This window comes from Falco naumanni, chromosome 6 (genome assembly GCF_017639655.2).
Source record: "Falco naumanni isolate bFalNau1 chromosome 6, bFalNau1.pat, whole genome shotgun sequence".
Lineage (NCBI taxonomy): Eukaryota > Metazoa > Chordata > Aves > Falconiformes > Falconidae > Falco > Falco naumanni.
This window is the reverse complement of record NC_054059.1, coordinates 79,926,105-79,940,653: the sequence shown is the minus strand read 5'-3', so window position 1 is coordinate 79,940,653 and position 14,549 is coordinate 79,926,105. Positions and strand designations below refer to the sequence as shown.

General features: G+C 40.9%; 1 pseudogene; it reads left to right on the top strand.

Annotated features, from left to right (window-relative positions):
• Positions 1-1,633: 1,633 nt before the first annotated feature.
• Positions 1,634-14,549, top strand: part of LOC121090648 — an 80,269-nt pseudogene continuing 67,353 nt past the window's right edge.

Below are 14,549 nucleotides of genomic sequence, written 5' to 3'. Positions count from 1 at the left end.
GCATGAGTATAACATGAGATGGCTGCGTGACCATTGTCCTCTGCAAACTCCTATCTATGCCTACAGAATTACTTACCCTTAGGCATCCTCTTTAGTTCCTTGGATAATTTTTAAGTTAAAGGCACTAAAAATCCCCAAGGGGTTTTCAAACTGCTCTGATTCTGCTTCAGTTTTTTGTTCCTTTCTCACACACACTGCAAATAATGGCCTTTGTGCTGCACTGTGATTCCCTTTGCTCACCTGTGAAAACTGCCTTCACATGATGTACCTGGAGACATACTCTCCTTTACTAGTAGTGTGTCCTGTTCTGCTTAGGTATCATTGTCTTTCGAATTAATAGTCCATAAAAGCAAGTGCTGAAGAAGATCCACATATGCTAGGTGGAAGATCAGTCCTCTGGGGTCCTTCCTTAAGAAAAGAAAAGATTTCTGTACTTATTCCTCTGCAATGTGATCTCATACAAATAGTGTCCTACTTATATCTGTTTGGAGGATCTGTTCCCTAGGTTGAAGGACTGACTGCTTTCTAGGGCAGGGTAGTCACTGGCCATGGGCACATTTCCTACTCAAAACCTACTTTCATTTGAGGCTTCTTCACACTGAAGTCCGGTATGTCCCACCAATACCGCTGGGAAGCAGTGTGTGAGGCACCTCCGCAGCACTCCTCTTCCTACTCCAGACCCTCTGTATTGTGCTGTGGGGGGTGGTGTCTGTGGCACCAGCCTCTTCCTACCTGATTACTGAACAGAGAGGTGGACATACTCACCTTCAGCACTTGTAATTTCAGACGTAAAATAAGGGAGCAGGATTCAGTTGAGTAAGTTTAAAGCACTAAGACACTCCAGGACATTTGCAAGATGGTAACAGGTATGATGCAGGGCCCGTGGGAGTTCTAGAGCTTTCTGGAGCCTTGGCTCAGTTAGCCCATGTGTCGTCGCTGACCCATGTCCCCTGAGGAAGAAGACAGCAAAGTGCAGGGCTAGACTTTGACATCTCTGAAACCCACCAGCACAGAAAGGGGCATCAAGCTGGAAGGTCAAGGCTCTGCTGATACACATGACTGCTTCTGGAGCCAAAGTGGCATGCTGTGCCCTGGGGCATCAGTCCTGGGATGGGCTCGGCTGTGGGAAAACACTGTCAGGGCATTCATAATCATACCTCTTTTATCTCTAATCTTTACAATGTGATGTTAATTATTAATTGAAAACAGTGTTGGGCCAAATTCTAATGTCCCTGCAGTGCTATAAATCCAGAATAATTCTGCTTAAGCGTGTGGCTTTCCTCCTGCACAGTGGAGATCACAACGCTGACAGATAACCAGCGCAGTGGAAGGAGTCAGCAGCTTTGGGCTGGGTTGATATCTTCTGGCACAAAGTCTGGGTGGGTCTTTCACCAGCTGCACTGGGGACATGAAGTTATCGCATTCCTCTCTGCAACATTTCTCCAAAGTGGACTTAGGTAATTGATAACAACAGTGCCATCACGTGCCATTTAGGAGGAAAATCTTGCGTTATAATAATGTTACACAGGTGGAAAGTTTGAAGCTGGTTGGCTGATCTTTTATGGAAAGGTCAGAGACATGTCTTATATATTGCAGGAGATGAGAGGGACCAGCTTCTTTTTCCATTGCAAAAATGGGCTCCAGCATCTTCCCACTCTGCTTAGCACTTCTATTACATCATGTTTATGGTACTCCAGTCTCTGTAAGTAGAAAACTGATTTCCACAGGCTCCTCTCATTCCAGAGACATCTCATAACTTATACTGGTTGTATTTTATTCTCTTTCAGGTCACACACCTCTCTAGTGAAGCTGGTAAGTGCTCTGCAACCTGGTTTGAGTTTTGAAGCATTTTCTTCTTCTTACTGTGTGCCACACATAACGTTTTGTCTGTCTTGCAGCAGCAGATGCTGATGCTGGTGAAATAATCGAAGATATTCCACACATAAACTTAGGTGAGTTCACGTCCAAATTCTTATAAGGCCTGAAAAACTGTGAGCAAAATGCTGGATTTTCAATATTGAAAAAAAGATGTGGGTGGCTAATGGTTAGGTAGTTCATGGTGCAAGAAAAATATGTTTGTACAAACTCACCCCAATACTTTAACACTTTCACAGGGTCTTTGACTCTCCACCCCCCCACCCCCCCCCCCGGCTTCAGATCTTACATACATTAACACAAGTTTTTATCTTACAACATGTTTCATTCTGGTTGCTGCACAGAAAGAACCACAACCTCAGCGCTCTCTCTTTTTTTTTTTTTTTACACAAATATTTCAACAAGAACTTCCTTAAAGCTATTAAACAGGTACACCAAAAACCTAAAATTTTAACCAGAGGACTAACGGTGCCCCAAAGAGAATGTGGATCAAGGCCTTGCTCATTAGCCTCTCCATTTTGTACCTCCGTAACACTAAAACCTTTAAGACCGCCATATAAGTATTACTCTGACAACTGTGTTTGCCTGTTTATCTTAGAAAATTTCAGTATTTCTTTACAATCCATTAAGCACAGGCATAATTACACACATTTATTTTAGGATACTTCTGTGCCTCCCACAATTTTAGCCTATAAGAAGACGCTGTTTAAGCATCATATTAACTCAGGTTAACCAGCAGCAGCTTCAGTATTTGAATGGAAAGCCACAGACGTGTTCACAGTCACCAAAAAAATATCCTTGCAAATAAATCTACAAATCAGTTACTGAACTTGGCTTTGTATTGTGGAGCTGAATTGGAGCAATGCCACTGTCAGCTGAAATTAAGCAAAGTGCTCCATCCCCCCACAGGCAGAGTAGAGCTAGTTTTGCATACAACGTGGACATCCTGTCCACAGCACAGGTGTTTAATCTTACAAATCTCCTTCTGCTGCATCACCCTACCTGCACGACACTGACGCAGCCTCAGATCCTCATGTAAATATACTATAGTAATGCAACTTACATAAAGCAAGACACTGAGTACAGTTTTGTTTGGGTGGTGGTTTTTTTTTTTGTTTTGTTTTTTTGGTTTTTTTTTCCTATCCTTTTCTAGAGCCATAATCAAAGATCAGGTGATGTTAATCCCACACTCCTCCTGTCACACAAACATCTCAGCACACATTACTTCATCCCATTTCCCTTCTCTCCATACTGCAGCAAAGTTTTTTCTTATTCACATTTCCACCAGCAGACCCTCCAATATCCTTCCAGTGACTCAAAACACATCCTAACGGGCTTTTCTTTAAAATCCCACCACTCTGTTTTCCTCCCATTTTTCCAGCTTACACTCACAGAACACACTTATCACTTACAGAATTACTACTTACAAAACGCAACACACAGGTATCTTTCTACAGCAACACCAAGAGCTCACTATTATTATAAAAAAATATAGCCGAAATCACAGTAACAATTATCAAAGTCAAATTCCACATTCCATAAATCCGGTAACCAAAATAAGCAACACTGCAGCAAATAAGCTTTATAAGCAAACTTGCCAGGTTCCAGATGGCAATTAAATGCCGATAAAACCCAAACAGAACCAGAAGTATACTTAGGGTGTCAGCCACAGAAGTATACCTGAGTTTTCCAGACCAGACGTATACTTGAGAAATTAGTTCCCAAGCACACCCAGATGTATACCCGAGAAACTAGTTCCCAAGCATACCCAGATGTATACCTGAGAAACTAGTTCCCAAGCATACCCAGACGTATACCCTGAGAAACTAGTTCCCAAGCATACCCAGATGTTACCCTGCGGAAATCAATTTTCTCGTCTTACGGGTAACCCCAGATTACCGGTAAGACCAGAACACAGCAATAAAGAATACTATCGCTTACAGGAGATGGGATTCTTGTCTGCCTCCGCAGTGATCCGATGAGTTGGGGAGTCCCTCTGGGAAAATCCCGGGGGTACCCAAGGGAGTCCACTTCCCAGCGGGTCCTACGGTCAGGCAGAGAGCCGTCCCATCTGGGGTGCCAGATTGTTTCAAAGAACGTCTTCAGAATTTCTTAGTGATTAAGTATTCTTTATTGTCGGCGCCGGGCGTACGGGGGATCCTTCCACCAATCGTACACACCCAGAGGGGCAGATTATCTTATATTTATATAATGAAACAATGAATATTCCATTAACGCCTATACATATTCATTACCTGAACCCGCCTACCCTCGCTTCGTATGCTAATTAGCTTATCAGTCTTTCACGCTTGCGCAGATTCTTCCAAAAATTGTGGGCCGGGGTCTTTAGAATGTGGGCAGTGGTCTATGGGAGGAAGGCTGTAGGTCTTCCTCATGGTGTTCTTTTCACCTTTTGCTCATTTGCAGTGTTCTTATCGGTCTGAGGTAATTTATGCCCTTGCTGGCCATCTGCTTTTCTTGCTTAATTATTTCTTTTACCCTTATCTGTCCTCTCCTGCTGAAGTGTTCCGCTAAAGTTTTAACACAGAAGGTCAGCAGATAGGCGGATGTCTAACAAAGGATAACAGAACAGACACCACAGGTAGATGAGTAACATGTGGCGGTACATGATATCTACAATTGTTACAGTGGCTCACAAACATAATGTTTATTCTTTAATTCTATTCTAAAGTTCGTTCACACTACATCACTTTGAAGCATATGCTTTAGTTATTCTAGAAGCAGTAGGTTTCCCTCCAGGTCTTGGCCCTTCTCTTTGCTTTCACTGCTGTGTTTCAAAAGTGATGAGTTGGCAGACTTGTAGAAATCTTTCCCAGGGTTTTTTTACAATACCCCTTGTAGTTTTACTCAAAGACATCCAGCTGTCCCGTTATCTCCTTGGTAGGGCAACTTGCTTTGCAGATAAGGAGGACAGCTCCCATGGCAGAGATTTGCAACTTTCTTGTCCGAACAGTCTATATGATCTTTCAGACATTTTAACCCCTTTGTCGCTATACAATCACAAGCCTGTTTATGCATTACAATGAATATTGGTTTATGAATACAAACTTGACCATATTATTTACAGCTTATTCACATCATTCCCCCCTTTTCTTGATACAAGCAAATTCTTTTGCTATTTTATTTTTCAAAAGTACAATAGAATAAGCATTTGAACAGAACACACACAAGTATTATTAAAACAGTCAACAAAACTATGGCAACTAACACCTGTTTTAACCATTGTACATTAGGTAACCAGGAAGTTAGAGTTGTCCAAACATTTCCAAAATCCCAAGACACATCTTCCTCACTTACTTCATGTAATACCTTGGTTTGTTTCCATATTTCCTCTGAGTCAGTGGAAACTCTTCTACTTTGGTCCACGTATACGCAACAACTAGTATTTATAACTGTACATACTCCCCCTCGATCAGCTAACAGCAAATCCAAAGTTATTCTATTTTGTAACACCACTTGTGAGAGGCTAGATATTGTTCTGTTTTCTAATTTCTCTACTCACTCTTAAACCATCGAGCAAAACTATGGAATGCAGTAGGCCTCTCTATTATAGGATTTGTGTTTAAGTATCCTTGTGAGAACGAATCACGGACTGTCATATTAGGCACTACTGCTCCCGAGGTGCAGGTTCCCTTCCAATTTTTAGGTAAAACCTTTTGAGCTGTATCATTGCACAGCCAGTACCATCCTTTCCCTTCGGGCACTGGCCAAGCAGTAGAGCTAACAGACAGTGAAGTACGATGTCTAAAGCGTTATTACAAAAGGACTGAGTTCCTACATACATTACGGGATTACAATCCACAATTCCCATTCTTTTAGGCGGATTACATCTCTGAACACACATATAGTATGACTCTTGCACCTTAGGACTATTTATCTTTAATTTTAAAATCTCATCATTTTCAATACTCCAAGAGGTATTTTCCTACAGTCTTTCCTAAGATTTATTCCTAGGTAATGGAAATCCAATCAATGATATACCCTTTCCTCCATATTCAGGCATATGTGTACATATCCAACAATCAGTTTTATCCAGAGCCTGAGATATGCCTTGTACCAGGGATAAATGTACATTCTTATTCCACAGAGTTAAGTACAAATTTGGCAAACATCCGACTATAATTATGACCTGAAGAATCGTAGTCCTGTGGGTCCTGCCCGAGTGACAGCCCATGATTTCTCAGGAGTTTTCTTTATTCTTGAATAGTGGATACAAGCGGCTCGTTCTTTTCTGTTCATCTTCGTCACTTCCTGAAGAGAAGTACTGGATTCACGAGTGAAGAAGTCTGTTTTCACGTTACATGAAACTTTGCTGGACTGTTATTCTGCTATTCAATTTCTAGTTCATGTTTGTACTTTGCATCAAACACACAGTTTTCAAAATAACTCCAAAGAGTTGGGTAATTCATATAATAATAACCTACAAAACCAAAACCTAAAAATAACACTTTTTCTTAACACATTCCCCTTTTTTTTTTTTTTTTTTTTTTTTTTTTTTTTTACATGCGTCACTATCATGGCTAGACTATAGGGATTTCGCATGCGCGGTCTTTCCAGATTTTTCCAACACATTCCGTGGGGCTTTAAAATCGCGCATGCGCATGCTCAAAGGTATACACGGACCATTCGCGTGACAAACAATGGCTACTGCGCGCCCAGATGAAGTCCCAAACCCATTTCCCGAGCTTACCACTCCGGTAAGTCTGTTAATGGTAACATTTATGGCACTATGGCCAAATGACAGGTCCCTGTTTTCAATGTAAGGTTTTCTCACCACCAGACCACCACGTCACCTTCCAGGGAAGAAGGGTCTAGAGTGGACATTTCCCCCTCCGAACATTCTGTAAGGTGAGCGTTCTCAAAACGTTTAACCTATATGGTTCATTAGAAAGAAGATCAAAAACTTTTTCTTCCTGTTGCTGTTTAGGCAGAGGGTGCGTTTTTCTGTTGTCTCACGTCAAGAACTTATGGCGGAGGTGGAAAAGTATAAAAGACGTTACCATACCCTCGTCTTTGCATTCCGGGCGCTTGTTTTTGTTGCTATTCTATTTTTTTTCTTACTCAGCCTACATTGTTATCTGAATTGTTAAGAGTCAATTGTTTCCAAATTCTTGTTGGCTATTAAAATGTTATTTTGTGTGTACATTTTGTCATACTACTCGCATTTGTTTAACGCCATCGGGTGAAACCATAATAGCAAATTGAACGTGTTGAATTAATCTTATAAAACATTTAACAGCACATGGCAAAAACAATAAGGTGGCTAATCCACATAACAAATAACAAATAAAATAGGATTCGTTTTACCCAGGGGCTCCCGAGAAGCCAGGAAAACAAGTCAATATTCGTCTTTCCAAGTTCGGATGGGAACACGGGCTAACTTCCCTATCTCTGATGTGATTTGTTTAACTACCTCACCATTGTCATCAATTTTCAAACAACAATTGGAAACATTTACTTTACCACAAACACCTCCTTCTTTGGCTAGCAGGTAATCGAGAACCATCCTGTGTTGATAAATTGCATTTCACATAGCTGTTTGATTAGTAATAATTTTAGACGAATGATACGATTCAGATTGTAGATAGGTTCTCGAGCACCGTTAATGAGTTCATTAGGATTCCAAGTTGCAGGTCCATAATACTGTATGATACGTTGGGGTGTCCATTCATTTAATAAATATCGGTACCCCCAAATTCTTGGCAGTCTGGAAAAATCAACTTGCTACTGTTGCCCTGGCTAATTTTCAAACACATTTCACGTTGCTGAGTCACCTGTTTTATTACAGTATACAAGTTCTGCCCTATCAATTTCTGGTTTAGACTTTTATATAAATTATCAGCTCCCCAATACATCTTATTATGTTCTATTACGGCTGTGGTCCATATTAAATTGGATGGTACCACTATACGACCATCCCTCAAATAAGTCCACTTATTTATTTTATCATTCATATCCTGAATTACCTTTAAGTTTTCTTTAGAATAATTTGGCTCCTGATCTGTACTTACAGTTTGGATTTTTACCCTCTGGTATTAAGGATAATTCATGGTCGGCCAGGCGGTTTCCAATTTCTAAATCAGTGCCTCAATGGGCCATCTTATGTTCTTCCTTCCTGGACGACCCTCTTATAACAGAGGGGGCCATTCCTCACATCGAGGTCTGGCATGGCACATGTCCCCACCGCTCAACGCCTACTGGGTTGCAGCCAGCAGCAGAGCTCAAGATTCTTCTTGGTGGCAAACACCGAGGCCAACCCAGTCTTGCCCTTGATTGTGGTAGGAGGCACCTGACCAACCTTATTCCTTGTACTTCGTTGTCAATGCAGTTTCATCTGCACATCCCATAACAAGTCACAGTCATGGTAAAACACAGATTTACATTAGTAGAACTACTACAGAGTGTATTTTATTTTCGTTTTTTTATGCAATATCCCCCACAGCCTTGCTGACCAAGGGATATTGTTTTACCTGAATTAGGCAGGCCTCCCGTTTATCATTTTTACTGTAACAGGGAAAGCATTTTTCCCTTTACCTGGGATTTACTTCCAGATATACCGGTTAAAGATTTCTTTTACTTCAGAGAGGTCTTCTCTTCCACTTAAAGGTTTCAGGATATTTTCCTGGTGGCCAGCAGCTCCCACAACTGTAACAAATTCTTTTCACTGAAGTTTAACACCAAATAAGTTAGTTTTGTATTCACCAACTTTCCTACATTACAATTACCTAGTAACAAACAACTCGAACCTTTATCCAGTCCTATTCACAACCAACTTTCCAACATCTAAATTTCCCATCAGAGATTCACCTTTACTCTCCTCAGACCCGCTGCCTGCCCTAGAGGGGCCGGTACCGGTCCTGTTGTGCTGCCAATGCTGCAGCAATTGGGCTGACATTGTCAGGTCCTTCTGCTCAATTGTCAGCAACAGCAACCCCCTCCTCCTCACCATCAGAAGGATTGGAGCAGGAGATGCTCTTCCTGCTCTGCAGGTTACACAAGCCTGCCTCTGCAGCAGCACTTCTGTTTTAACTCTTTCTTACCCTGAATGCAAATCTGCTACTTGTTGCTTTAAGTTTGTGTTATTACATATCAGCCTTTGCAGGCAAACAGCAAACACCCTGCCATGCGTCCAGCAGGACTCAGTCGCACCTTCGAGGGGGTACGGGGTTTGTACAAACTCACCCCAATACTTTAACACTTTCACAGGGTCTTTGACTCTCCACCCCCCCACCCCCCCCCCCCGGCTTCAGATCTTACATACATTAACACAAGTTTTTATCTTACAACATGTTTCATTCTGGTTGCTGCACAGAAAGAACCACAACCTCAGCGCTCTCTCTTTTTTTTTTTTTTTACACAAATATTTCAACAAGAACTTCCTTAAAGCTATTAAACAGGTACACCAAAAACCTAAAATTTTAACCAGAGGACTAACGGTGCCCCAAAGAGAATGTGGATCAAGGCCTTGCTCATTAGCCTCTCCATTTTGTACCTCCGTAACACTAAAACCTTTAAGACCGCCATATAAGTATTACTCTGACAACTGTGTTTGCCTGTTTATCTTAGAAAATTTCAGTATTTCTTTACAATCCATTAAGCACAGGCATAATTACACACATTTATTTTAGGATACTTCTGTGCCTCCCACAATTTTAGCCTATAAGAAGACGCTGTTTAAGCATCATATTAACTCAGGTTAACCAGCAGCAGCTTCAGTATTTGAATGGAAAGCCACAGACGTGTTCACAGTCACCAAAAAAATATCCTTGCAAATAAATCTACAAATCAGTTACTGAACTTGGCTTTGTATTGTGGAGCTGAATTGGAGCAATGCCACTGTCAGCTGAAATTAAGCAAAGTGCTCCATCCCCCCACAGGCAGAGTAGAGCTAGTTTTGCATACAACGTGGACATCCTGTCCACAGCACAGGTGTTTAATCTTACAAATCTCCTTCTGCTGCATCACCCTACCTGCACGACACTGACGCAGCCTCAGATCCTCATGTAAATATACTATAGTAATGCAACTTACATAAAGCAAGACACTGAGTACAGTTTTGTTTGGGTGGTGGTTTTTTTTTTTGTTTTGTTTTTTTGGTTTTTTTTTCCTATCCTTTTCTAGAGCCATAATCAAAGATCAGGTGATGTTAATCCCACACTCCTCCTGTCACACAAACATCTCAGCACACATTACTTCATCCCATTTCCCTTCTCTCCATACTGCAGCAAAGTTTTTTCTTATTCACATTTCCACCAGCAGACCCTCCAATATCCTTCCAGTGACTCAAAACACATCCTAACGGGCTTTTCTTTAAAATCCCACCACTCTGTTTTCCTCCCATTTTTCCAGCTTACACTCACAGAACACACTTATCACTTACAGAATTACTACTTACAAAACGCAACACACAGGTATCTTTCTACAGCAACACCAAGAGCTCACTATTATTATAAAAAAATATAGCCGAAATCACAGTAACAATTATCAAAGTCAAATTCCACATTCCATAAATCCGGTAACCAAAATAAGCAACACTGCAGCAAATAAGCTTTATAAGCAAACTTGCCAGGTTCCAGATGGCAATTAAATGCCGATAAAACCCAAACAGAACCAGAAGTATACTTAGGGTGTCAGCCACAGAAGTATACCTGAGTTTTCCAGACCAGACGTATACTTGAGAAATTAGTTCCCAAGCACACCCAGATGTATACCCGAGAAACTAGTTCCCAAGCATACCCAGATGTATACCTGAGAAACTAGTTCCCAAGCATACCCAGACGTATACCCGAGAAACTAGTTCCCAAGCATACCCAGATGTTACCCTGCGGAAATCAATTTTCTCGTCTTACGGGTAACCCCAGATTACCGGTAATACCAGAACACAGCAATAAAGAATACTATCGCTTACAGGAGATGGGATTCTTGTCTGCCTCCGCAGTGATCCGATGAGTTGGGGAGTCCCTCTGGGAAAATCCCGGGGGTACCCAAGGGAGTCCACTTCCCAGCGGGTCCTACGGTCAGGCAGAGAGCCGTCCCATCTGGGGTGCCAGATTGTTTCAAAGAACGTCTTCAGAATTTCTTAGTGATTAAGTATTCTTTATTGTCGGCGCCGGGCGTACGGGGGATCCTTCCACCAATCGTACACACCCAGAGGGGCAGATTATCTTATATTTATATAATGAAACAATGAATATTCCATTAACGCCTATACATATTCATTACCTGAACCCGCCTACCCTCGCTTCGTATGCTAATTAGCTTATCAGTCTTTCACGCTTGCGCAGATTCTTCCAAAAATTGTGGGCCGGGGTCTTTAGAATGTGGGCAGTGGTCTATGGGAGGAAGGCTGTAGGTCTTCCTCATGGTGTTCTTTTCACCTTTTGCTCATTTGCAGTGTTCTTATCGGTCTGAGGTAATTTATGCCCTTGCTGGCCATCTGCTTTTCTTGCTTAATTATTTCTTTTACCCTTATCTGTCCTCTCCTGCTGAAGTGTTCCGCTAAAGTTTTAACACAGAAGGTCAGCAGATAGGCGGATGTCTAACAAAGGATAACAGAACAGACACCACAGGTAGATGAGTAACATGTGGCGGTACATGATATCTACAATTGTTACAGTGGCTCACAAACATAATGTTTATTCTTTAATTCTATTCTAAAGTTCGTTCACACTACATCACTTTGAAGCATATGCTTTAGTTATTCTAGAAGCAGTAGGTTTCCCTCCAGGTCTTGGCCCTTCTCTTTGCTTTCACTGCTGTGTTTCAAAAGTGATGAGTTGGCAGACTTGTAGAAATCTTTCCCAGGGTTTTTTTACAATACCCCTTGTAGTTTTACTCAAAGACATCCAGCTGTCCCGTTATCTCCTTGGTAGGGCAACTTGCTTTGCAGATAAGGAGGACAGCTCCCATGGCAGAGATTTGCAACTTTCTTGTCCGAACAGTCTATATGATCTTTCAGACATTTTAACCCCTTTGTCGCTATACAATCACAAGCCTGTTTATGCATTACAATGAATATTGGTTTATGAATACAAACTTGACCATATTATTTACAGCTTATTCACATCATTCCCCCCTTTTCTTGATACAAGCAAATTCTTTTGCTATTTTATTTTTCAAAAGTACAATAGAATAAGCATTTGAACAGAACACACACAAGTATTATTAAAACAGTCAACAAAACTATGGCAACTAACACCTGTTTTAACCATTGTACATTAGGTAACCAGGAAGTTAGAGTTGTCCAAACATTTCCAAAATCCCAAGACACATCTTCCTCACTTACTTCATGTAATACCTTGGTTTGTTTCCATATTTCCTCTGAGTCAGTGGAAACTCTTCTACTTTGGTCCACGTATACGCAACAACTAGTATTTATAACTGTACATACTCCCCCTCGATCAGCTAACAGCAAATCCAAAGTTATTCTATTTTGTAACACCACTTGTGAGAGGCTAGATATTGTTCTGTTTTCTAATTTCTCTACTCACTCTTAAACCATCGAGCAAAACTATGGAATGCAGTAGGCCTCTCTATTATAGGATTTGTGTTTAAGTATCCTTGTGAGAACGAATCACGGACTGTCATATTAGGCACTACTGCTCCCGAGGTGCAGGTTCCCTTCCAATTTTTAGGTAAAACCTTTTGAGCTGTATCATTGCACAGCCAGTACCATCCTTTCCCTTCGGGCACTGGCCAAGCAGTAGAGCTAACAGACAGTGAAGTACGATGTCTAAAGCGTTATTACAAAAGGACTGAGTTCCTACATACATTACGGGATTACAATCCACAATTCCCATTCTTTTAGGCGGATTACATCTCTGAACACACATATAGTATGACTCTTGCACCTTAGGACTATTTATCTTTAATTTTAAAATCTCATCATTTTCAATACTCCAAGAGGTATTTTCCTACAGTCTTTCCTAAGATTTATTCCTAGGTAATGGAAATCCAATCAATGATATACCCTTTCCTCCATATTCAGGCATATGTGTACATATCCAACAATCAGTTTTATCCAGAGCCTGAGATATGCCTTGTACCAGGGATAAATGTACATTCTTATTCCACAGAGTTAAGTACAAATTTGGCAAACATCCGACTATAATTATGACCTGAAGAATCGTAGTCCTGTGGGTCCTGCCCGAGTGACAGCCCATGATTTCTCAGGAGTTTTCTTTATTCTTGAATAGTGGATACAAGCGGCTCGTTCTTTTCTGTTCATCTTCGTCACTTCCTGAAGAGAAGTACTGGATTCACGAGTGAAGAAGTCTGTTTTCACGTTACATGAAACTTTGCTGGACTGTTATTCTGCTATTCAATTTCTAGTTCATGTTTGTACTTTGCATCAAACACACAGTTTTCAAAATAACTCCAAAGAGTTGGGTAATTCATATAATAATAACCTACAAAACCAAAACCTAAAAATAACACTTTTTCTTAACACATTCCCCTTTTTTTTTTTTTTTTTTTTTTTTTTTTTTTTTACATGCGTCACTATCATGGCTAGACTATAGGGATTTCGCATGCGCGGTCTTTCCAGATTTTTCCAACACATTCCGTGGGGCTTTAAAATCGCGCATGCGCATGCTCAAAGGTATACACGGACCATTCGCGTGACAAACAATGGCTACTGCGCGCCCAGATGAAGTCCCAAACCCATTTCCCGAGCTTACCACTCCGGTAAGTCTGTTAATGGTAACATTTATGGCACTATGGCCAAATGACAGGTCCCTGTTTTCAATGTAAGGTTTTCTCACCACCAGACCACCACGTCACCTTCCAGGGAAGAAGGGTCTAGAGTGGACATTTCCCCCTCCGAACATTCTGTAAGGTGAGCGTTCTCAAAACGTTTAACCTATATGGTTCATTAGAAAGAAGATCAAAAACTTTTTCTTCCTGTTGCTGTTTAGGCAGAGGGTGCGTTTTTCTGTTGTCTCACGTCAAGAACTTATGGCGGAGGTGGAAAAGTATAAAAGACGTTACCATACCCTCGTCTTTGCATTCCGGGCGCTTGTTTTTGTTGCTATTCTATTTTTTTTCTTACTCAGCCTACATTGTTATCTGAATTGTTAAGAGTCAATTGTTTCCAAATTCTTGTTGGCTATTAAAATGTTATTTTGTGTGTACATTTTGTCATACTACTCGCATTTGTTTAACGCCATCGGGTGAAACCATAATAGCAAATTGAACGTGTTGAATTAATCTTATAAAACATTTAACAGCACATGGCAAAAACAATAAGGTGGCTAATCCACATAACAAATAACAAATAAAATAGGATTCGTTTTACCCAGGGGCTCCCGAGAAGCCAGGAAAACAAGTCAATATTCGTCTTTCCAAGTTCGGATGGGAACACGGGCTAACTTCCCTATCTCTGATGTGATTTGTTTAACTACCTCACCATTGTCATCAATTTTCAAACAACAATTGGAAACATTTACTTTACCACAAACACCTCCTTCTTTGGCTAGCAGGTAATCGAGAACCATCCTGTGTTGATAAATTGCATTTCACATAGCTGTTTGATTAGTAATAATTTTAGACGAATGATACGATTCAGATTGTAGATAGGTTCTCGAGCACCGTTAATGAGTTCATTAGGATTCCAAGTTGCAGGTCCATAATACTGTATGATACGTTGGGGTGTC